This window comes from Lepidothrix coronata, unplaced genomic scaffold (genome assembly GCF_001604755.1).
Source record: "Lepidothrix coronata isolate B3197 unplaced genomic scaffold, Lepidothrix_coronata-1.0 Scaffold113, whole genome shotgun sequence".
NCBI classification, from domain to species: Eukaryota; Metazoa; Chordata; class Aves; order Passeriformes; family Pipridae; genus Lepidothrix; species Lepidothrix coronata.
The window spans coordinates 731,077-753,141 of NW_016690293.1; positions in this window are offsets into that span (position 1 = coordinate 731,077).

Consider the following 22,065-nt stretch of genomic DNA (forward strand, 5'->3'; position numbering starts at 1 on the left):
ATGAAAATAAATGAGTTGAGAAATTGCCTGCAGTCACACAGCAGGGCAGTGGCTGATGTAAGATTAGAAATTTTGGGACAGCTGGTTGGAAAACATGAGCCTTAGTCATGTTTTTCTAATTGAAAAGTCATTTTTGGGATGAAAATTTAAGCCGTAGCTGTAAAACTCAGGGACCTATCTTGCAAGGACTAGTTTCTATGATTTTCTTATAACCAGTAATGCAGAAAAGTCCTACCGAGCTGATTTTAGGCATATGGCAAAAGCTGCGCAGCAAAAGTTTTTGTTGCCTTCCTTTCTCCTGCTTTTTAATATTCACACTTTGTCAGTGTCTCACCCACTCATCTGCCCTAGGTAAAAAGTTTTGAGTCACTGCTCTGTCCCATGCACAAAAAAAACTTGTTAGCAAAAGGCATCTCTTTTGACCTCCAGGTCACTTTCACACATCAATGGTTAACTGTTGGCAATAGCTGAGCCCTTGGGGATTGTAGGATAATCACTTTTGTCTTGAATACTGGGAATTTTTTATTTAAACTCTGTTAGCTTGTTACTGCATGAAATTAAACAGAAGTAAGTCTGACAACGTTATGAGAAGCAGAGGACTCAATGACATACCTTAAGCCCAACAGACTGTGCTATTCACTGATCTGACAGACTTTACTGTGCAAAGACTGAAGTATAGTCCAGAAGTTACTGTTTGCAGTTTTGCCAGCAGTACTATTTATAGTTTCAATCAATTTGAAATGCTTCAGAGTTAGACAATGCTGCTGTGCATGTGTGCAGGTGGAGAACACATTTATATCCATCTACAGCCTGTACAGCCTCCATTCCACAAATTTGTCAAAGCCAGGCCCTCTGGATAAACTTAACTAATATGTTTAAAGCCTCCCATCCCCAGTAATCAAGAGAAATGTGACTGCTTCATGGATTAGGGATAGTGCTTGGAAATAACTTCCTGGCTGTTTGAGTGGCCTCATCTCCTTAGCTGATAAGAGCAAATTTACTGTCTTCATCTAAGGACAGAGAGATTTCAATTTAAAATGTAGCAAATTTCTCAATGGGTTAAAGCATTAGGCTTTGTGACAGCTTCTCAGCTAAAGTCTGAAACACACTATTTCTGAGACAAAGAAATTACCTTCAGCAGAATGTGTATTAGACATGTCTTTAGCTAAAAAAAATAAAAAGAAAAAAAGAGCATTTGCAGGTACTTGCTAGTTAAAGTGACAACAAGAAGAGGGTCATCTCATCCAACCCAGGCTGTCTACAGATGCAGCTATCCAAGACAATTACCCTAGACTGCTTAACAGCAAAGGAAGGAAGAAAATCAAGCACTTTTGAGGCATGATTCATGTGATCCATGTTAGAAAGCTACATTAGGGTGACATGAATCACAGGGCAGAAGACACTGTGTTCTTCATTGTAAGGGAAGTGTAGGCAAGCAGCTCAGATAAAGTCTTCAAGATTGATCCTTAATAACCTTTTTCTCTGGACACCTCAGAGACATGACTGTTAGGGATCAGTCTCTGTAAATCATTTTGTCCAGATGAGATTTGCAAAGGAGGCTGCTTAGATTTTCAAGTATCTATATTCATCTGTCTTTTACTAGGAAAGTCTTTCCATTGTTTTGCTAAAACTTTCTGCATTACCCATTTTTCTTGTGCTTGCAAAATTTGAGAATTTAGCACTTGTATCAAACCACAGTTCTTAAACCATCCTTCCACTAATTCAATTATTTGTAAAGTGCAGGTTTTCAGTGAATGAAATAGCTCTTTGAAGATTTTGATAGAAAACTAAGCACATCTGCAGTCATATGCACTGTCAATGTCTGTAAATCTTGCAGACCTTAATAAACTTTCAGCCACCCTGACTTGAATTTATAAGTTCATAATGAAGTATTTTGTGCAGAGATGTTTGATAAAAGAAGATGGCCAATTGCTCACATTCATCCTCAAAAAAGGGAGCACAATGTGATGGAATTGAAATCCAATTGAGGAAACTTTTAAGTTAAATGTTAGGAAGAACTAGATAAACCTGAGGGAAGTGGTGCATACTGCCAACAAGGGTCATGGAATCAACATTGCTTCAGTATTCAAGACTGGGCCACCCATCTCTTTGGGAATGGCTCGGAAGTAAAGCCATCAATCCTACTGTGATGCAGGGAGATAGACTTCCTGACCTACCAGCAGTATCTTCCAGGCTAAATGAGCCCATTATTCATTGGACTAATAAAAAGACAAAGAGGAAGCCTTCTGGCGAAAAAAAAAATAAATCAGCATTTAGAATGTTTTGTTTTTTCCTTTTCTTTACCAGGCTTACTTTAAATACCAAATAAAAGAAAAAAAAATCAAAAACATTGCATCTAATCTTATTGGTTTGAAATTATGCTTCTAAAGCATTAGATTTGAGAGATAGCTTAGCATAGATTTAGATTCAAGTTTTACACTAGATCTTTCCCATATGGAGGGATAAATCAAATCTTGATAGCAATAACTAATCTAGATTTATGCAATTCATTTTTTTTTTGTCTCAGACCTGTCAAATGTAGGGAATACAATTTGCCCTCTTTTCCCCTATTCAAAAGCATGGATTTATTGTCTCCTGCTTGCATCAAAAATGTTCTGTGGCAAAATTCTTCAGTGAAATATAAAAATTATATACTTAAATTTTTGAGTATCACTCAGTTCTCCAGCTGAGCAGAGTGGCGGTATAAAACACTCCCTCCTCTTTACAGACTACAAAAGATAAATTCAAAGAACAGATCCTTAATTGTTTTCAGACTCCAAAATCCTGTTCAGTATTTACCTGTGAGTGCCAGGGCTGAGAGGTGTTAGTATACTAAGTGCAATTTTATTAGGAAAGCAGAACACTCCTTTTGCCTGTAAATTCTACTGAAATGAGATAAAAACTAATCCAGTCAATAGGTAAACTCTATTGTTCTCCGCTATCTGAATTTCACGGATTTATGCTTCAGCAATCAAATATTAGGTCAGTGTAATTTCAGTTCCTGACAATATCCTTCTGATTAAAGTGGTATGTATTAGTAAGAATATTAAAAGAAAGTCTTGGATTACTATTTTATATAATTCTAAAAGTACAGTGACAGGAATTATATGCCTTTATGCTTTCAGCCCTGTTACATGGGGGTAACATGTACTGGTGTCACTATAACATTTCTGTGCATTTTCAGAACCACTAAGAGCGGTTCTATTTCCTGGAAATTATTGCTACAGAACTGACGTGGATAGTGCAGTTCAAATGTATTGGTAATCAAAATTTTAATTTGATCTGTGGCAATGTTCTTTTAACTCAGTTCCCAAAAATTCAGGCAGTCATTATTTCAATACAACTTTTAATGTCTACTTAAAGAATAGAATAAATAAAAACTGCAGATGTTGCATTTGTACCATTTTAAAACTTGCTTTCCAGTAAAAAAGTTTTACAATTTTCTAAAACTTTTTAACCTCAGCAGCAATATTTCAAAGTAACAGTTTATTCAATTAAAAAGGAACATTTAAAAACAGACAATATTTTTTAGGTATCTTAGCAACAGGTGATTGAATCCTTGCCTGGAACTATGAGACAAGTTTTGCCAAATGGGCTACATTCTAATGATATCTTTCATATAGCAAATGGAATAAATCTAATATTGTTTTGGACAAGTTACATAAATTACATCATAATACAAAATTCTTTATGTGTTTTCAACAACAATAGATGATGGACCTATGAAAGAAGTGAGAAAAGAGTACATGATTTTGTCCTCTCCAGCTGTGCTGGTTAAAAGCAGGTAGCAAGTTCAGATACTTGGCCCAAAAGTCTTTACTTGAATACTTCTCCCACCTTTCGCACATATAGACTGCATACAAACTCCTGCTCTGTCTCTGAGGTTGTTTCAAAGATTAAGAGAGAGTCTTTAAGGAAAGATCTGTTAAGATTGTTGATAAAGGGTGATTGAATCAGGAGATTACACTAAACTTCTGTGAAATCAGCATAGATCATACATAGCCTTTTTATTTTTGGTTGATGATTTTCTTTTTTTGTTTGGTTTTTTGTTTTTTGAGATAGATCTCTGGAGATTGCTCAGAAACTCTGAAATATTACCCTAACACTTTGAGCATCCAGTCTGTGTACCATACCATCCTGTGACAAACTCTTAGCCCAAAGAAACCAAACAAACCCCAAAATGCTACGACCAGAGCTTGTATTTTAGTTGGAGCTTGCTGCTATAAATTTCTATGATAGCAAAATACCAATACCAGTGAATAGAAATTAACTGTCTGCGATCAGAACAATGAGAGTGGGGTTGAGCAATGGACTCAACTAACATTGCAATAACAATAATACATTGCAATAACATTGCAATTACAATAATACCCTTTGGCGTAACCAAAACAAAAAGTTTTTTCCACACTGGGCTCAGAGTGCAAACACACCTCTAGGCAGAAGGTATTTTGTCTCCCAACCCAATATTTTCCCCATTATAATCATGAGCCTGTTTTCTATTTCCTGAGATCCATACATGGCTTTGCCTCCTTTGCCAGGGGAACTCTTAGAGAAAGGCCAGCAACATCAGTTGTGACCAGGAAGCTCTATCTGAGGGAAACAAGAACTACTGCAGACATGAACATGTGACATGTCCACTCTACAGCCATGCCCAATAAGTCTCTTAAGAGTAGCACAATTTCTTACCAAGAGCACCCTTCACTCATGTACTCTCCCACTGAAAAAATCTTCACAGAAGAAATGGCAATTAGAATACCATAGCACAGCATGGCATAGAATAGAAAGGCATTGTCCAAATGCCCCTTTAACATGGACAGGTTTGGGGCATTGATCACCTCCCTAAGAAGCCTGGTCTAGTGTTTGACCACTCTCTCAGTAAAGAAATGTTTCCAAATGTCCAGTATGAATCTCGCCAGATGCAGCTTTGAACCATTGCCAATTGTTCTATCACTGGATACTGCAGAACTACAAAACATTCTGAGTTGGAAGGGAGCCACAGGGATCATGGAGTCCAAGTCTTAAATGAATGGTCAGTACAATGTTCAACCCATGACCTTAGGGTTATTAGCACCATGCTCTAACTAAATGAAGCTCAGCACCTCCCTCTCCACTTCACCTCCTAAGGAAGATGTAGACAGAGATGAGGTTTTCCCTCAGCCTCCTTTCCCCCAAACTAGAAAAACCTTAAGTCCTTAGCCACTCCTCATAGGACATTCCTTCCTGCCCTGCCCTTTCCTGAGCTTTGTTGCTCTCATCATGCCACAATATGTAAAAGTTTTTATCCCATTTAGGTAAATTTCTCCAAGCCCAAAATGATGATAGTATGCAACTGTCACTCCTGATTCTCATTTTTCTTCCACCTGTTATGTATCATCCATCCACCATTGTTAGAGTCCTGAACACATCTAGTAATCTTCCAGAAAAGCAGTAGATATTGTTATGCCTGTGTCTGTGCTCTTCTTAGTTGTGAAATATAACGTGTTCTCCATCAAGAGATCACGGAAATGGAACTTCTTTGTCGTCCAATTTCCATCTTATAACACTGCTCAGTGTTTCACTGTCTGCCATTAGCAGCAGTCACTAACTAAAAGATGTGCATAAGACCACTTAAATCAACTGAAAAAAGTGAGATCTTCAAAAATTGAATTATTTCTTTTTATTATGTCCAGTATGGTTTAATAAAGAGAATATTGGACAGCAAGATAAAACCCACTGGATTCTATTTATAGCTTGGCTTCTAGTTTGTAAAGGCATTTTGGCAAGTCACTTTTTTTCTTTGCACCTGTTTCCCCATACTTTTCATTTCCATAAAACTTAAAAATTATTATACCACAATCCTTCAATAAGTAATATGTTTTATAAAATTTCAGTTGTCAAATAATTTATTGAAAATTTTCAAGTATATTGTACTTCCAAATGGTTTTTTTTTACTTTCTTTTTTTTTTCTTTTATTGAACAGGGTTCAGCTTTAACTTAGAAAGGAAAATTAAGGATATGCACGTATTTATCTGGGTCATAATTTCTCAAGAGGTTCTAATATGAATGTATGCAGAATGTTACATATTTGTTATGCTGTTTAAAAGAATATGTGCTAGTTAAAGTGAGTGAATATTTGGAGCAATAAGGTAATTCTATACACTTTAAAATTAAACCAATATTATATATTCTTTTACTGCCAGATTCCTGTCATCCTTTAATTTAGCTTTTAGTCATATGATATCTCTAATGGATATTTTCAGACTTTTAATGTTGCAAACAAGTTATAAACAATATTCGTACCAGCTGTACAATTGGGAGGTAAATGAATCAAGTATTTCAGCGCATTAAAAAGAAATAAAAAATGAGATATAGTTGAAGAAACATGGAGACAAAGTCATACTTTCCTTTCTTTCCCTATCTTCATCACAATTCAAAAAAGACTCACCATTTTGGAGGTAAGGAGATTTCCACAGACAGACAATCTGTTTGAGAAGAATGAAGTGTTTCCCGCTTCACAAAAGGGAAGAACATTGTGTCATGCTGAGTGATGAACCATTCTCCTTTGCCACTGACAGTGGCACTGAACGCCTTCAAATGTACAACAAGATGTGTTAATGTGTCAAGTCACTCTTCCTTGGAACACCTCACTGGGTTCATAAACACAAGCTACTGCACATGAACGAGAGAAAATGTAAAGAGAATGAAGCAGTGTCAGGAGAAGAGATCAAAACAGTTCTGAAGGTGATGTTAAGGGCAAAAAGATGTAGAATGGAGACCTGTAGAGAATCATAAAAATATTTTTTCTATTCCAGAACCTGTTCCCTGAAGGACCTTTACAAATGGCCTGCATCCAATAAAGCCACAGGGGACTGTGACAGGTCAGTGGTAAGGAACCTTAAACAAACCAAAGAAGCTGTAGGTTCTGGTTTTGCTCATTCCAGGAAGATAATGATGAGAAATTTTAATGGGGAAATAGAAGGAACATCTTATCTTACTGAATGTCTATGTCATTAGAAGAAAATGGAGCTCAATGGCAATTTCCAAGACACCCTGTGAAGAAAAGGGTGAATTTATTCTGAGGGTAGGTTTGGGAACAGATGCATAGGTTAATCATCATTCATTTATACAAGCTCATTTAAAAATTTGGAAGACTTTAGGGAAATTAAAAGTGCAATTAGAAATTATCAACCTGGTCTTAATATTTAAAATGGTCATGATTGTGACAAATAAAACCCTGTGATGTATTGCTTTAACTGCATTATTAATTAAATAAAAAATCCTGTCTGTTTGTTTCAGTACAAAAGCACGCCAACCTTGCACCCCCCATAAGCTGGAAAGAGGTTTCTTTTAAGAGTTTTTCAGTTGTGCTCCCATCCCAGGTGACTTGAGTAGATGATATGGTGGTGCTTGTCCAAGAACTTCCCCTAAAACAGCTCGTGTGTTTCTCCATGACTGTTGCTCAAGAAATTCTCACTAAAGACAGAATTATTAGAGAGAAAACAATGCCTATCTGAGACCCAAGGTGGATGTCTCTGTATTTGGATCTTTCAGAAGATATGCACACACCTCCAGTTTTCCTCTCCTCATCTTGTGCCCCATGAAGGGAAGACTAGGGTAACTAAGACATTAGTTTTCCCATGATGTAAACTTTTATTAGTTGTTGTTCTGATTTGCTTTAATCTGCAAATTTTAAAATACTATAGACTTTCAACTGTCTCATGTTGTCACATAGTAAAAATTACCTTGTCAGCTTATAACAATTTCCTGGGAAACAACAGTATTTTGGTTAGGACTGGAGCTAGTCCCTTGATTATATAAAAAATTCTAGGTCTACTGGTCTTGGAGAATCCCTCCCCCATTTTGCTCTCTTGTCTTGTTCCTTTAGTCAAACAGCATATTAAGGGTGTTCACCAAGAAGACATATGCAATAATCAACCTGACAGCAGTGTCACACAGATGAGAGAGGACCATAAAGGACTACTAGCTCTGGACAGTTTGCTTATTCCTGGTTCCTTTATTTTGATAGGGAAAATTAATATCTGCCTGTATGTTCTTTCTTTTGTTCTTATCACTTTTTGCAACATTCAGTAAAAAAGAGGGAAAAGGGGTTTATCTTCCTTTTCACATCTCAACCTAATAATAGATTTTTCTTTGGAACATTATTACACTTCCTGTTCTTGACACAAGTAGACAAACCTATTTTTTTTTGACTCATAGTTTCATTCAGACACATATTGGTGGCCACTTAAGTAAATCAAACACAGTGTTTCAAAATTGCCTCATATGAAATGAAGGCAGTTTTCTTTAGCAAATTTTGTAAAAGGACTTTTCAAACTACAGGTGGAAAACTGATAAGAATGTTTAGAGCATTAACAAGCAACTGTTGATACAAAATTGATTATTGTAAATACCATAATGATGTCATCGGAACAAGCTGGAGAAGACCCATGAACAGGGTTCAATTAATTTTTTTCCTATAATTTCATAATTTTTCAAAAATCAGAAGGCTATATGCACATGCCCATGTTTTAATAGTATTATATTATATTTTTAAATAAAGGAAAAATTAGAGAATCTTTCCCCTTCAGCAGTGGCAGTGGAATAGTCTGCTGGAAGTTCCATTCCATGAAGTGACATTTCTTTTCCAAAATGAAACGTCTGAATGTTCTGCCAATCACACAGTCCAGTTGGCCAAATATTCTCTATTGCTTTGTGCAGGAATATAGACACGTGTTCAGTGCTGGGCACTTCAGAGACATTCAGCTTAGAAAATATCACAGACCAGCACAACAAACCACCATCTGGAATTTGCTAAAGCAGTACTATTCATTCCTTGTGTCATTTGTGTGCCAAGATAGTTCTTGATCCTAGCATGTGCATCTATAAACTGAGGTGATTTTTCAGGAAAAAGTCCCTTTTCAATGTATTTGTATGCAAATGTATTTTCAAGTGCATGAAATACTTGTCCTCTCTATGCTCTGGGAAAGTGTGGTTTTGGAAAGAGCATCAGTACAGTTTCTTCCCTCTTTCCGATCCTCTGAGCAGATCAGGTAAATTACATGTAGCAGACACTTACAGAAAAGAGAACCTGTTAATTCCTCTTCGATAGAGCAAGGTGAAGAGGAACCCTCTCCTCTATTCATTGCTCAGTTGAGGAAACCCCTAATCCCTAGAATATTTTAAAAATAATTCTTATTTGTTTTATTTAAATGAGATATACAAAATACTTTTGAGTTGTCTAATATGGTGTAGGGAACCAGAAGACTCAGTAAATAGAGCTGAATTCTGGAGAGCTGACTGTGGAGAAAACAGATCATGAGATGAAAACACATGCTGCCTGTGAGACATGTCACCCTTAAAAGCTAACTGTGACAGAGAATGGAGTTCTGCAGTCCACTTACTTTCTCTCTGTCAAGCAGATGAAATGGTTGTGATAAAGAGCTGCTGCTGGTAGGCAATAGCAGAGCTCTGGGAGGGGGAATTTGAAGGGGCAGCAGCAGAGGAATAAATTAGAGAAGTACCCCAGAACCAGACATGAGAGGCAGTAATGCTCTTTCACACAGATCAGCACATGACAGGCATGGAGGAAACAGCAGAGGTGGCAAGGTGGGAAACCCAGTGCAATGTGCAATGCCTGAATGTGGAGAAACCTGTAATGACACTGGTGTATAAGACACTACACTAAACTCCATCACTACTGAGCAAGTCCAAGTGAACCAGCAGACTCAGACTCGTACACAGGAAGGCTCTAAACAGAACAGTGTGGTGTAGGCACTGCCTCACAGGTTCAGTTCTTGGAAGCTGTCTGACTGTTTTCAGGCAACATTGCTCTCTGTTGGTTTGGCTTGCATATACAGATGTGATCATCAGCTTTCAGCATCATGAGTAGTTCACTCAATGACTGTTCCAGTCCCACCATTTTCAATCAATTACTCAATGTAAGCAAACCCTAGGATTTATTTTTTTAATGCACTTCTTAGAGTTATAGAACGTATTATTAAGTTTTAATACTTTGGACTCAGAGAAAATTTGACCAGTAGTCATTCCTCATTAGAGGAAAGTGGTTACTTTTCAATAATTACTCATTAGAAGAGTCTAAAAGGTATGTTTGCATTTCATGCTACCATGGCTTATTTGTGACTTAAGTCTTCAACTTACATTTTGACTATGTGCGTGAATACTGCATTTGCATTTACTGGAATGTACTGGGGTGAAGGATGTATTTGCAGGTTTGAAGTCGTACATATTGTTTTACCTAAGTATCCTTTTCAGTCATTAATTACCTACTACTTATGAGGTATCATAGTTAGTGTATTGTCATTAAATGTGGTCCCCTAATCAAAACTCCATAGTCAAACACCTTGAACATTTAAAGCTGTGGGAGACAGAAAATGACACTGGGATCAGGATCGAGCATTTAATAGTAAACGCCATGTTTTTGAAATTAGCAAACATTTCAGTGGCAATAGCAGAGTTAAAGTTGAACAGTTCCCAGCTGCACAACACTCAATCTAGGCCTGGTACAGGCCGTCTTTGCAGTCTACAAGAGGAATATATTTTAATATGCTTCATTTTTAAATTATACATAGAATCAACAATGAGGACATTAGTAAATGATACATTGTCCTTAAGATCAATTTGTGCAAGCACTAAATATATGATGTAATCAAACTCATGAAACTTTAATTTGATACTAACTTTTTACATAGTTGCTGATTTTAAAATGTTAGAAGTCAGATAAAACCCTTTCCAAATTGGATGTATAGTTGAGGTACATTTGCAAAATACTTTCAGAATGAAGAAATTATTAAAATAGTTAGTAAAATATAGTGATTTCTGAAAGTATTAAAAGTATGGTATGTCAGTAATACCTACTTTGTTCATCTCACTTTGGACCTCACAGGCTGATAAGAAAGGAAAAGCGTTATAACCCAGAAGTAAAACTGTTGCATGATTATAACCCTGACAACCTCCTCCTAATGAGCTTCCCTGCAGATAGAGGGAAGAAACAGCTTTGATCTCTCAGAGTGAAGGATCTGAATGAACCACTGTTTTAAGAAAAGGAATCTGATTAGGCCTACTCTCTTAGCAATCAAAGTCACAAGCTACCATTTGAGGTATTTGTGAAATTCAGATAAGATTAGTTGCTCCTTGGATAAGCCACTGAAGTCAGTAGGAGCTAATTTTGTCTGGGATATGACCACAGGAAGGAGCACAATGGGAAATGAAGAATAATCTTGCTAAATAGTTTACATGGTAGAACACATTCTATAAGAAAATGTAAGTAGCTTTAAAGGTTTGCAATCACTATCACAATTAATAATTCTATCTCATCAACCTAGTTACTATGTTGACAATGTGTTTCAAGCTGTATGATGAGTCCTGTCTCTAAGTAGTTCAAATAATAAAAAAGAGAACATACTTATTTCATGTGACAACACCCCTGAACTTTTTTAAATAGCCTTATTAATGCTAGAGCCACATTTGACTTGAGAGTGCCTCTTACATTTGCTAAATATGGATATTAAACAGATGTACATATGTATATAATGAATAGCAAATACGCTGATAAGTTATATCAATTTCCTCTCTCTTATCATTTCTTTGTTCACTGGAAATGGGATAGAATGGCATCTCCAGAACTGTCAGGCTGGGAAGCAAAAATAGACATATTGGTACTTATTTTAGATTACATATAAACATGAGCAGCTAGAGAAATAAGGGATATCTCAATGAGGAGCACAAGAACATCTCTTTCTGAGAAAAAGCCCTTTCTGAACTGAATCAGAGTTCAGGTTTGGGCCAGAGCATCTTTTTGCTGCTGCATTGCCTATGTCCAGCAAACAATACACAACAGCACATGACTTTTTTTCTAATTGACAATTTTAATTTTGACATCCTTGAAAAACAAGAGTAGCCATTTAGATATATAAAGGAAGCAAGATGGTTTTCAATAAGTAAAAGAAATCCAAACTGGTTTAGATTATTCTAGGGGTTTTTTTGTATATAGCCTTTTGTAAAGTAATAATAATTGTTCTATCATGTAAAAAAAAATAAAATAAAAATACCCCACCCCCCCAAAAAAAACAACCAAAAAAACCCAAACAAACAAACAAAAAAAATGAACCACAAAAAATAAATAGATAAAATCTGTTGAAAATTCTTCCCACTGCTAAAAAAGGGTATTCCCATGAACAGATTCTGACATTTAACTGTCATACAAAGGGCCCAGAAATTTACTTTTTTTTCTTTGGAAGCTATTGTAAAACACCTACATTAATTTCCATCAGATTTTAAGACAAGTTTGCAGAGGACAGGGGGGTGTGGGGATCAGTGACTCATTTCAAGCTGTCACTGTTATTTGTGGTGAGCCAGAAGCAACTGATAACAGAGTATTATCTGCTAAGAGGAAAGGAGGGCAAGAAAGGGCTTATGTTTTGTTGTTCATTTAAAATGAATTACCCCCATCAAAATGCAGCCTTGAGAATTTAATTAAGCAGCTGCCTAAATACTGATATTTAAGGATGTTAGGCATCTCATGTCAGCCTATTAAACAAATGGTACAATAAAGATGCAAACTGCTTTGTTTGATTGAAGACTGAGCTTTTTCACTACTTAGTCCTCAAACCATCTGTCTGTGTTTGGAGAATGTGGGATGGTAGCTACTCTAAGTCTTATCTAAGGATAAGACTCTCACTGTCAAAGGTGCACCAGAAAGCAAATATTACACTTTTAGGCTTATAAAGTCTTCTTATTTCTCTAGTGGAAGAGTATGTTTTGAAGACAATAAATTCCAGGGCCTAAGTGATAATATTTTTCAGTAATCTGAAATTTCCAGATCTTTCAATGTCATTTCAGAAACAGTGAAATTGCTTCAAGAGGTATTATTCATCTAGTTATACTTAGAGCACAAGATAATTTGAGGTTTCTCAGTTATTAGACACCCATCTCCAAACTTAAAGAGTGCTTGATTCTCAGTGTTTTCTGAATAATCGGGCCTCCTTCCAAATTGGGCTTTTGATTTTTTTCTGCTCTTTTTTTTCAGCTCAGATACCTGAAATTAAAATCCATTCATGAAAAAGTTGGTTCTAGGAACTCAGCTTCCCAGTCTTACACAACTTTGTCCCTGCCAAAAATCTCACATCACTTCATTTGCTTGTATTCTCACCCTACAGTACCAGTCTGCACTGCTTCCACTTTCATTTCCAACTGGGTTGTCTGCACTGCCACTTCTAATTAGGACTTTTTTCCTAGCACTATTCTTCATCTGACACCATTTCTTCCTTTACTTCCCTTTCAACAGCACATTTTTTCTAACAAGTGCTTAGAAGAAAATTCACACACTGTAGCAGCCTTATTTCTAACTTCTACATGAAAAAAAATAACATAGGAGAAGCCCAAATGTGCAACTGAGACTTGCAGACACACCTGTATATGAGGAAGAAGAGTTACGTGAGCTCTGTGTGAATCACTAGCAATTTTCCATGGATTACCAAGGGGCCACAAACTACAGCGTGGGTTTCACCAGTCAAATTATTTACCAAAATTGTCCTGAATTAAAAGAGAGTTTCAGTTTGGATAGACATTATTCAAACACTGGGAGAAAAAATATTAATTTTGTGTGAATCTATCTGTATGTATTAGTATCAGCGATTACTTCAGTGTAATAGGAGCAGATCAGTATATTAAAGCTGCTGATGCACTGATCTCTGTTGTCTGAGGGTGAGAAGGCTTCTTAAGACTTGATTTAACCTGGTCACAGTTTCCTGGGAGAAATAGGGTTCAGTGGAGACCTTAAAAGACAAATCCACAATGCTGCAAAAGTGGTATCTAACACCAAATTTCTTATTAAATTACAAACTAATGTAAAACTAAATTTAATAACTTGATTTTTCTATTGAATGGGATTGGCATTGCTGGCACTGTACTGTTATTCTTTTCCTTTTTCTAATTCAGGCTTTTCTGAAAAGAGTTCATTACTTTCCAAAGACAATTTTCCTTTAACATTGCTTGATGAATTTTGGAAGCATTTAGTTTCTTCAAAAGAAGGGTATGCATCTGATGTTGATCTTTCAGATAAAATCAGATAGGATTGGTCTGTTAATTACAGGAGCTTCACACTCACCAAATGCTTCTACTGAGTTTTTTTGCTGTTTTGTTGGGGTTTTTTTCCTCTTTACTGGAAGAAAGAAAATGCTATTCACTGTATTTCTGCATTTGGATCTGAAAAGGGCATGCATTTGCTTCCAAAGGGAAGAATATTTCAGATTTTTTATATTGATAAACAAGAAGTGGTTGCTGGAATGAAAATACTAAGCTTCAGAACCTCTGCTGTAAGGCACAAGGGGATGCATCTCCTATTACTGGACACACATATATGTATGGCTATTTTTTGCATGTCCAATACAGATTGCACTCATTTATATGTGTTCTTAGGGTCAGAGATTTAAGTGATGCTCCTATATCACAGTGATGCTTCCATCCAGACAGATGCTGGATCCATGCTAACTGGTCAGTAACTGAAAAATTAGACTTTATGTCTTTCCCATATGTATTATTTCCTGATTTATAATGTGAAACAAGATTAAATACTAGATGGGTTTATCTTACAGGTGCATACATACAAAAGCAGTGGTCCGAGAATTCACACTGACTGTACTGTGCATCTTCTTTGACAAAAGTGAGGAGTGGAAAGCACAACCATTATTTAGAGTGTAGACTTGAATATTCCACACAATATAAGTATGTTACAAGCAAGAGACATGCTTCTTAAAGCTGAAAATGTCACAGAGCAAGTGAATACTGAGCAGTCTGGTCCTAGACCACAACCCTATGCACCAGTTCAGCACCAGCAGTCATAATCCACAAACTACATTTGTGAATATATTTTAGGTGTAAAGCAAAACCTAGTTTTTCTATTGGCTCTCAAATAATTGTCCGAAATGTAAAATCTTTGAAACATCCATATCCAACACTGACACCCAAAGAGAACTGGTTTGAGAACTGATTTGACTGGACCTGGTATGTAGTGTTGATAAATTCATATCAAAGGACTGTGGGGATTTTGATTAGGAGTGCTGACTTTACTTTGACTCTCATAACAACCAATAGGACTTGTTACTGCTGGCTAAGCAGCTTGAGAGACATTCAGTTTTGAACAGCAAGAAAAATGCACACTTCTTTTCAAGATGTGTATAAATTATTACAATTTCTTAAGGAACCTTCAATTTTTGTTATGTGGTCTATAAGCACCTCTCTAACTGGAAAATTATGTACAGCAAAGTGTGGGTTCTTTCTCTTTTTTTTTCTCAAGGGGTTTAAAACTGATCTTGTAGGTTAAATGCATTCACTTCTAAAAGACAGTAAAAAGGAATTTAAAGGTGAAAGGGTTATCAAATGAAAAAAAATTATCCTGACACCAGTCTCCTGCAGTCATGAGCAGATTGAATTATGTGATTTTAAATGATATCTCCTGAGTAAATTTTCCATGCTGAACCACAAAAAAATTTAATTTTTCAAACTAACTACTGTTTTGCATTCATACCTCACATATGCAAAGGAATAAAATTCCTTGCGTTAAAAGAGAATGTTTTTATAAAAGCCTTTAGCTTTTTCCTGAAAAGAAAGGCCTACATCATGCTTTGTTCCTAATTCTAACATGCTTGTGGATGTATGAATGTGTATATATATATTTCTAGGTGCCCGACACACATATATTCTGTTTCTGCATGGAAAATACAGATATGCACACATGCAGAAAACCAATAGTTAAACAGTCTGACTTGAAGTCTTTTGAACAACAGTTTCAGAAGAATTCCTCAAGGTTAGGTCAACTTCTTTGACCTGCTCATTTTTAAGCAGTAGTAGATCTCAGTTTTATTAGATGTGTTTTACGAACACAATTTTGCTGTCATTATGCAGCAAATATTGGTTTTGTCTGTCAGCTTTAAACTATGCTTCAGAAGATTTTCTTGTTGTTATGGATAAACATAACTCTCTCTCTCTTCAGCATAACTGCATTCAGCTGGGAATTCCATACATCTTTATATTCTTCCCACATTACCATAGTCAAAGCCCTTCTTCCATGGCTCAATTTCTTCTTCTATCAGAAGAGGGAATAAAATAGAAAGAAGTATTAGTGGAATGCCATGTCCATGAGTGAACTGAGAGTGGCAGGGACTGAAGAAAGGCACTGAGCAACTAAAGCTTTTCCCCTTCCATACCCAAAGATCCCAAGCTGCAGGCTAAGTAGGAGAAGGAACTCTGTAAACCCCAAGGAGTAATTTTGAGCCTCACACTTGTCCACAAGATGCTTTGGATCTGCTTTATAAAGCCTCATCACATAAAGGAGGATTAGGAAAAGAAGAATAGCAGGATACCTAATTCTACCACCAGGATTAATGCATGCTGTCCTAGTTAGAACAGCTGGGACCTGTTCATCACTGAATGGGTGTAACCAAAAACTGTGTATTCTATAGCCTTCCATGCCATTTCCCAGAAACTGTTATCAACGAATCATTTACACCATCTGCCCATAGAGCCTGACTCCTCAGGCTATAAACTAGGTGTTAAGAGGCCTGTGAGATAGGAGGATGCTCTTGTCCTCACACCCTTTGTGGAGCTCCCCGCCCTGAGGGAAGTGCTGGGCATTCCTGCCTGAACTGGAGAATATATAATCTTGGAGTCTTGGAACTTTTTTAACCACTCATGGGATCCAGAGGAAGACTGCAGACCACCACTCTCAACCAGACTGCAACCATCACTCTCGACCGGCCTGCAATCACCACCCTTGACCAGACTGCAACAGCACTCTCACCAACAGGTTTTCCCCTCTCCTTTTACTTTGGACTCAGGGGTGGGGCCCAAGGAACACCACTCTGTTCATGTCCCAGGGTGCTGGGTTATGCATTTAGGTTTTGTGGGTTAAAACCAATTGTTTGTATAATCGTACTTATTGTATTATTTTATTAAATTGTTATTCTGATTTATAATCTCTCTTTTGAGTTGAGTTCATTTCCCCTGCTGGTTTACCTTTAAACCAGCACACATGCAAACACTAAATGCCCCTGACAGGTAAAGAAAAATATCACCATTTGTAAGGATGTGTCTTTAATAAAACTGAAAGTCTCAGCTTGACTGTAGGCTGAGATCAGATCATTTCACCAACCTGAATAACACACATCCCTTTCTCTAGAACTGAGACAATGTCACATGTTGACCTCATCCCTCCTACGCCAACTTCCCACCCTTCAAAGCAAAGCAGTGCCTTCAAGCCATCCACAGGCAATGGACCCCATCCCCTGCCAGCCCCCAGACTATACCCAGGTCAACTGGAGTGAATGTCCATAAGTCCAGCCATCCCTAAGCCAGGGACCACAGAGGATGAGGATGTTTCCTCATGTAGTTCTGTTTACTACCACATTCCCAGGGCTCAGTCTCTCCCCCATCCCTTCTTGTCACACGGGTTACACTTTGTGCTGCACTCTGCTTGGCAAGACGATGAGAGACAAGAGGCACAAGTTGGAATTAAAATTGAATGTTGGACTTGATGATCTTGGAGGTCTTTTCCAGCCTTACTGATTCCTAAAGGGGAGAGGCTGTGTAGGTTCCTTCCTTGGAGGTTTCCAAGACCAACTGAAAAAAATTCTGAGCATCCTGGTCTGATTCATAGTAGACCCTGCTCTGAGCCTCACAAGGTCCTTTCCATCCTGAATTATTCTGTGATTCTGTAACTCTACAAGTTCAAACCAAATCACTGGTAAACAATGTTTTGTGTGTTTATTTGAAGTAAAGATTCTAACCTTCTTAAATCAATAGTAATACTAAAAAAGCTTTACTAAGGGTGGAATTGTAATTTTTTACCATACAAATTTTTTCTTGGAATGCAAGGCCCATGTTACAAATACAACCTTAATTTAGTGTTGCATTTTGCTTTCAAACCAGAAAAAATGTCAGAAAGAAATAAAGACAAGCCAGATCCTCAGCAGTTGCCTAACTCTAAGTTAATTTCTATTGCACAGAAGCCAACGAAACCAGCAACAGGGTAGTGCCAAAGAGAATCAGGACAGCCTGCCAAAGAAAAAGCCTTAGGCCTAGCTTCTGCTACTGGAAAACCCCAGACAAATGCCTGGCAAAGAGTTGGCCCCAGACTAACACATTTTTATTGTGGAGGACGGAATGATGACACAATTTCCTGCACAATATTTATACACTTCTGCCCTGGAGCTTTGGCTTCTCACTTCAGTGGATATAAGAAGCAAACCAACTGTAGGAAAGGCGTTTCTGTTGCCTAAGGTGTTGCCATGGATATTTGTGCCTTTTTTTTTTTAATTTCTATTTTACACTAAATTCCTTGATTCCCGTAGTGATCTTAAATCAACGAGAGACTGTCATCATCACACAGAGTTTGCCGTCAATGAGGATAAAGCAGTAAGCATCTAATGAAGAAATAAGAGCTTCAGAAAGGTGATATGAGGTGTCACAGTCAGGTAGAAACAGTACTGAAAATAAAGACTGGGTTTCCAGATTCCTTCATATATGGACTTCATCCTTCCTACTTGGCTCAATCCCATCCAGACAGATTGTGATGCTTATATTGCTGTCTAATTACAGCAAAAGCCAGTCTTTCATGTGCACTGGCACATGTAGGATCCTAGCCTTATGGATGTCTTTTGGGATAAAAGCATATATAGCTTCTACAATTTATGTCAAGCACATGATTTTGATGCCATTTCATATACACACTTGCTACAAGATCACCAAAGGATATTTCTCTCAGGGTATTGCCTCATTTTCTTTTAATCACTGTGACTGTTTCTGGACTATGGGGGGCTCTGGAGTTGAAGAACATTTAGATTATTGTGAATAAACTAAGGAATTTAACATTGTGGAGAAGAACTTGTAAAACTCTGAGAGATTTACAAGATTTATTAACACAGTAAGCACTTAAATAAGGCTTTATAAAAGATTTTGTAATTATATTATTATATATTACCTCTCATTGCAGGTAAAGCTACTTTTATTAAACAGTTGCTCTTCAAATTGTCTGTGTTGGAGTCTTATTAGTATTTATTTTTTTCTAATTCATGGAATTCATGGAATGATAACTGATCTTTAGGATCTTGCTATGCTAAATTTTTTGCATTGATATACTAGGAGACAGTTCAGCTCAGAAAAGTTTACAAACCAGACAAGAAAGGCAAAATGTTGAAAAAGTGAAAGATGCAATAAGTTATTTTCATGGGTAATCTATAAAGCTGGCTGAAGAGACTGGCCATTTTTAAGTTTCAATCTCTGATTAAACCACACGGTCTACTAAAGAAGGAGACATCATTTTAAATTTAGAAAAATAATGTATACAAGGTGAAGTAATGGCCTATTGATGTAGTAAGGTAAAGCAAATGAGAAAAAAAGCAATTTGCACTACCATATGAGAACACTTTCTCAGGTTTGCAGTAATAGAAGCATACGAAGCAGCCAAAATGTATTCAGTTTGGCAGGACCAGACTATTAGCAGCAAAACTCGTCCCTTTCAAAAGTTTAACTGTTTCTACNTGTCAAAGTGACATGCATTAGCTGTCAACTTCTTACTCCAGTTTAATATAAGCTGACGTGAACACAGGTAGTGTGATGGCAAAATACCAACACTGGTACTGTTAAAGCAGACAGCTGTTGCACTGAGCTCTTACTTAAAGTGCATGGAAATTGGTGTTACGCTGTGAGCAAATGACAGCAGAACAGAGGCCAAGAGAATGCTCTCGAATGAGGTGGAAATGTTATGTTTTCCTAGTGTTAGCCATGAATTCTGTCCTAGTGCCAGAATGGTTTCTATGCAGACTTCTCACAGAGCAAAAAAGAAATGATGGCTCTACAGCAGCTTTTCCTCAGTTTGTAGTAATTTATCAGCACGATACCAATCTCTGAAATGTCTAGCTGTTGTTCTTCTCTCAAAACACAATACTGCTAAGATAAACAGTGGGGCTTTACAGAGAAAAGACAGAAGGATAAACACAGGTTCTAAAATGGCAATCACTTTTCTTCATTTTGAAAAATTTGTTACTAGAAACGGAAGTTTATGGGCAGGAGAAGGAAATAGAGATGATGCCATTTCTCTGTGTTGGAACAACTTAGAACTTCAGTTTTATTTGCTAGAGGAAAGTAGCTACTATTTCAAAAGTCCAGCATAAGTGAGACCATCTATAAAATAACTCTCTGTGTAGAATGTCAGAGAATACTCTGCAAAATTTATTTTTTAAAATAGTTCTTGTTTAAATAAATAGACCCCAGCTGAAAAGGAGTTATTCCATCAGTGAGGGCTGAAGGGTTTAGAATACATAAGAACCATTTCTCCAGGAATTAAAACAAGAAGAAAAAAAAAAAAGATAACAGCAATTGAAATATTTACCAGCTAAACCAACAGTAACATAAGAAACATATAAACATCTCTCAAAAAACCAAAATATTTACTGCAGGACAGCAGCTATTTGCCTTTGCGACATGTGAGAGACTAGCACTAACTTCACTCTGGCCAATCAGGCTTCCTTTAAAACCTATTGGGAGTAAAAGAACTCTTTAAAATACACTGATTTTTCAAGGTCAAAACTGAAACTGCACTCCATTCTGTGCCATTTTGGAAGGTAGAACTGGAAGGCAGGGCCTTTCTTGCTTTATGCTTCTCCCCATCTTGAGAAGGAAATTTAGTCGTGCTGTAGTCTGACCACTTTTTTAACTAGAGACAAATCCATAATGGTGATCGCATTTTAACTCAGACACCTAAAAGTTTTATGTCTAAATCTAAGCTAGTCATCCTTTACTCATTAAAGCCAAAATAAAGAAATAGATAACTCCTAGGAGCACAATAATTTCAACCTTTGGTCAGCACCTAACTTTCTGCCCAAACTAGATTCTCCAAGAAAAAAGCCCATGGATGCCTCAGCTGTGCCCTGACTTCATTATAAAAGATACCTGGGTGCTCATCTGTCTCCCCCTTTACTCTGATTTTCATGCACAGCAAGCTTCAGAGAAACAAAACCACTCACCAGAGATCAGTTTACTTGCAACTAGAGATAATTGCAATTATTTGTTATCTTAAACATTTGACACAGTTAGTTGTCTCCAAAGCAACGTTGTGGATGGAGGTGGGGAGGAACATTCAGAACTAAATGATTGAAGTTTCGTGTAACGATCTCACTCAAAATTATTTTCAGCGCTTGGTGTCTTGCATTCCATGATTTTGTTGTATTGCAAGAGATAATTTTTATAATTATTATATTTCATAATGTAATCTTTGACTCAGCATGTTAAAGGCTTCTACCCACCTATTCAAGTTTTCCTCCATGTGTGAAATAGATAAGTTAATTACAGCTTGGTAAAGTCACTAGCAAAAGAACGTATCCATTGGAATGAAAATCTATAAGTTCTATAACCAGTAATTAAATCCCATGTAATTCTCCTTGTACCACAGAAAATAATTATGGGTTTAGATGCTCTTTTTTAACTGGTTTTGTTTCTCTTATTGAACTTAATTGTAGTTTCCACTCTAGGAAAACTCTCTAACAGGAACCCCCACTTCACCTATTAACTGTATAGGAATCAAAGATATATGATTCATTGTGATCTTTATTGACTAGATCTCTTACAAAAATGTTTCTTTTAGATTTTGAGGGCAAACTTTACTCACAGTTACTACAACTTCTATCTCTACTACAAACTATAGTGCTACAAAAGATTTTGAATATTCTTATACTGTAGAATAAGTTTAGATTTTTTTTTTCTGCTGTCAATAAAACCTTCTTCTTTTTACTTTCAATGAAAAGTAAAAATTAGGAAAATTTTATAGGATTAGCATAAAGAAAAGTTTTACAGGTTTGGGATTTTTTTTGTGGGAGAAATGTAGAAAGTCCATATATTCAGAAGAACAATGGAAAATTTTATACATATCTATACACTGTTTGTAAAATTCACAAAATTAGTTTTCCATATATTAAGTTTCAGTTTCTGGTACTCTTAAGAAATCATCTAGAATAAAACTGTCTGCTCAAGTCTGGGGGGTAGTTTATAGAACACCACCCAGAAAAATGGATACAA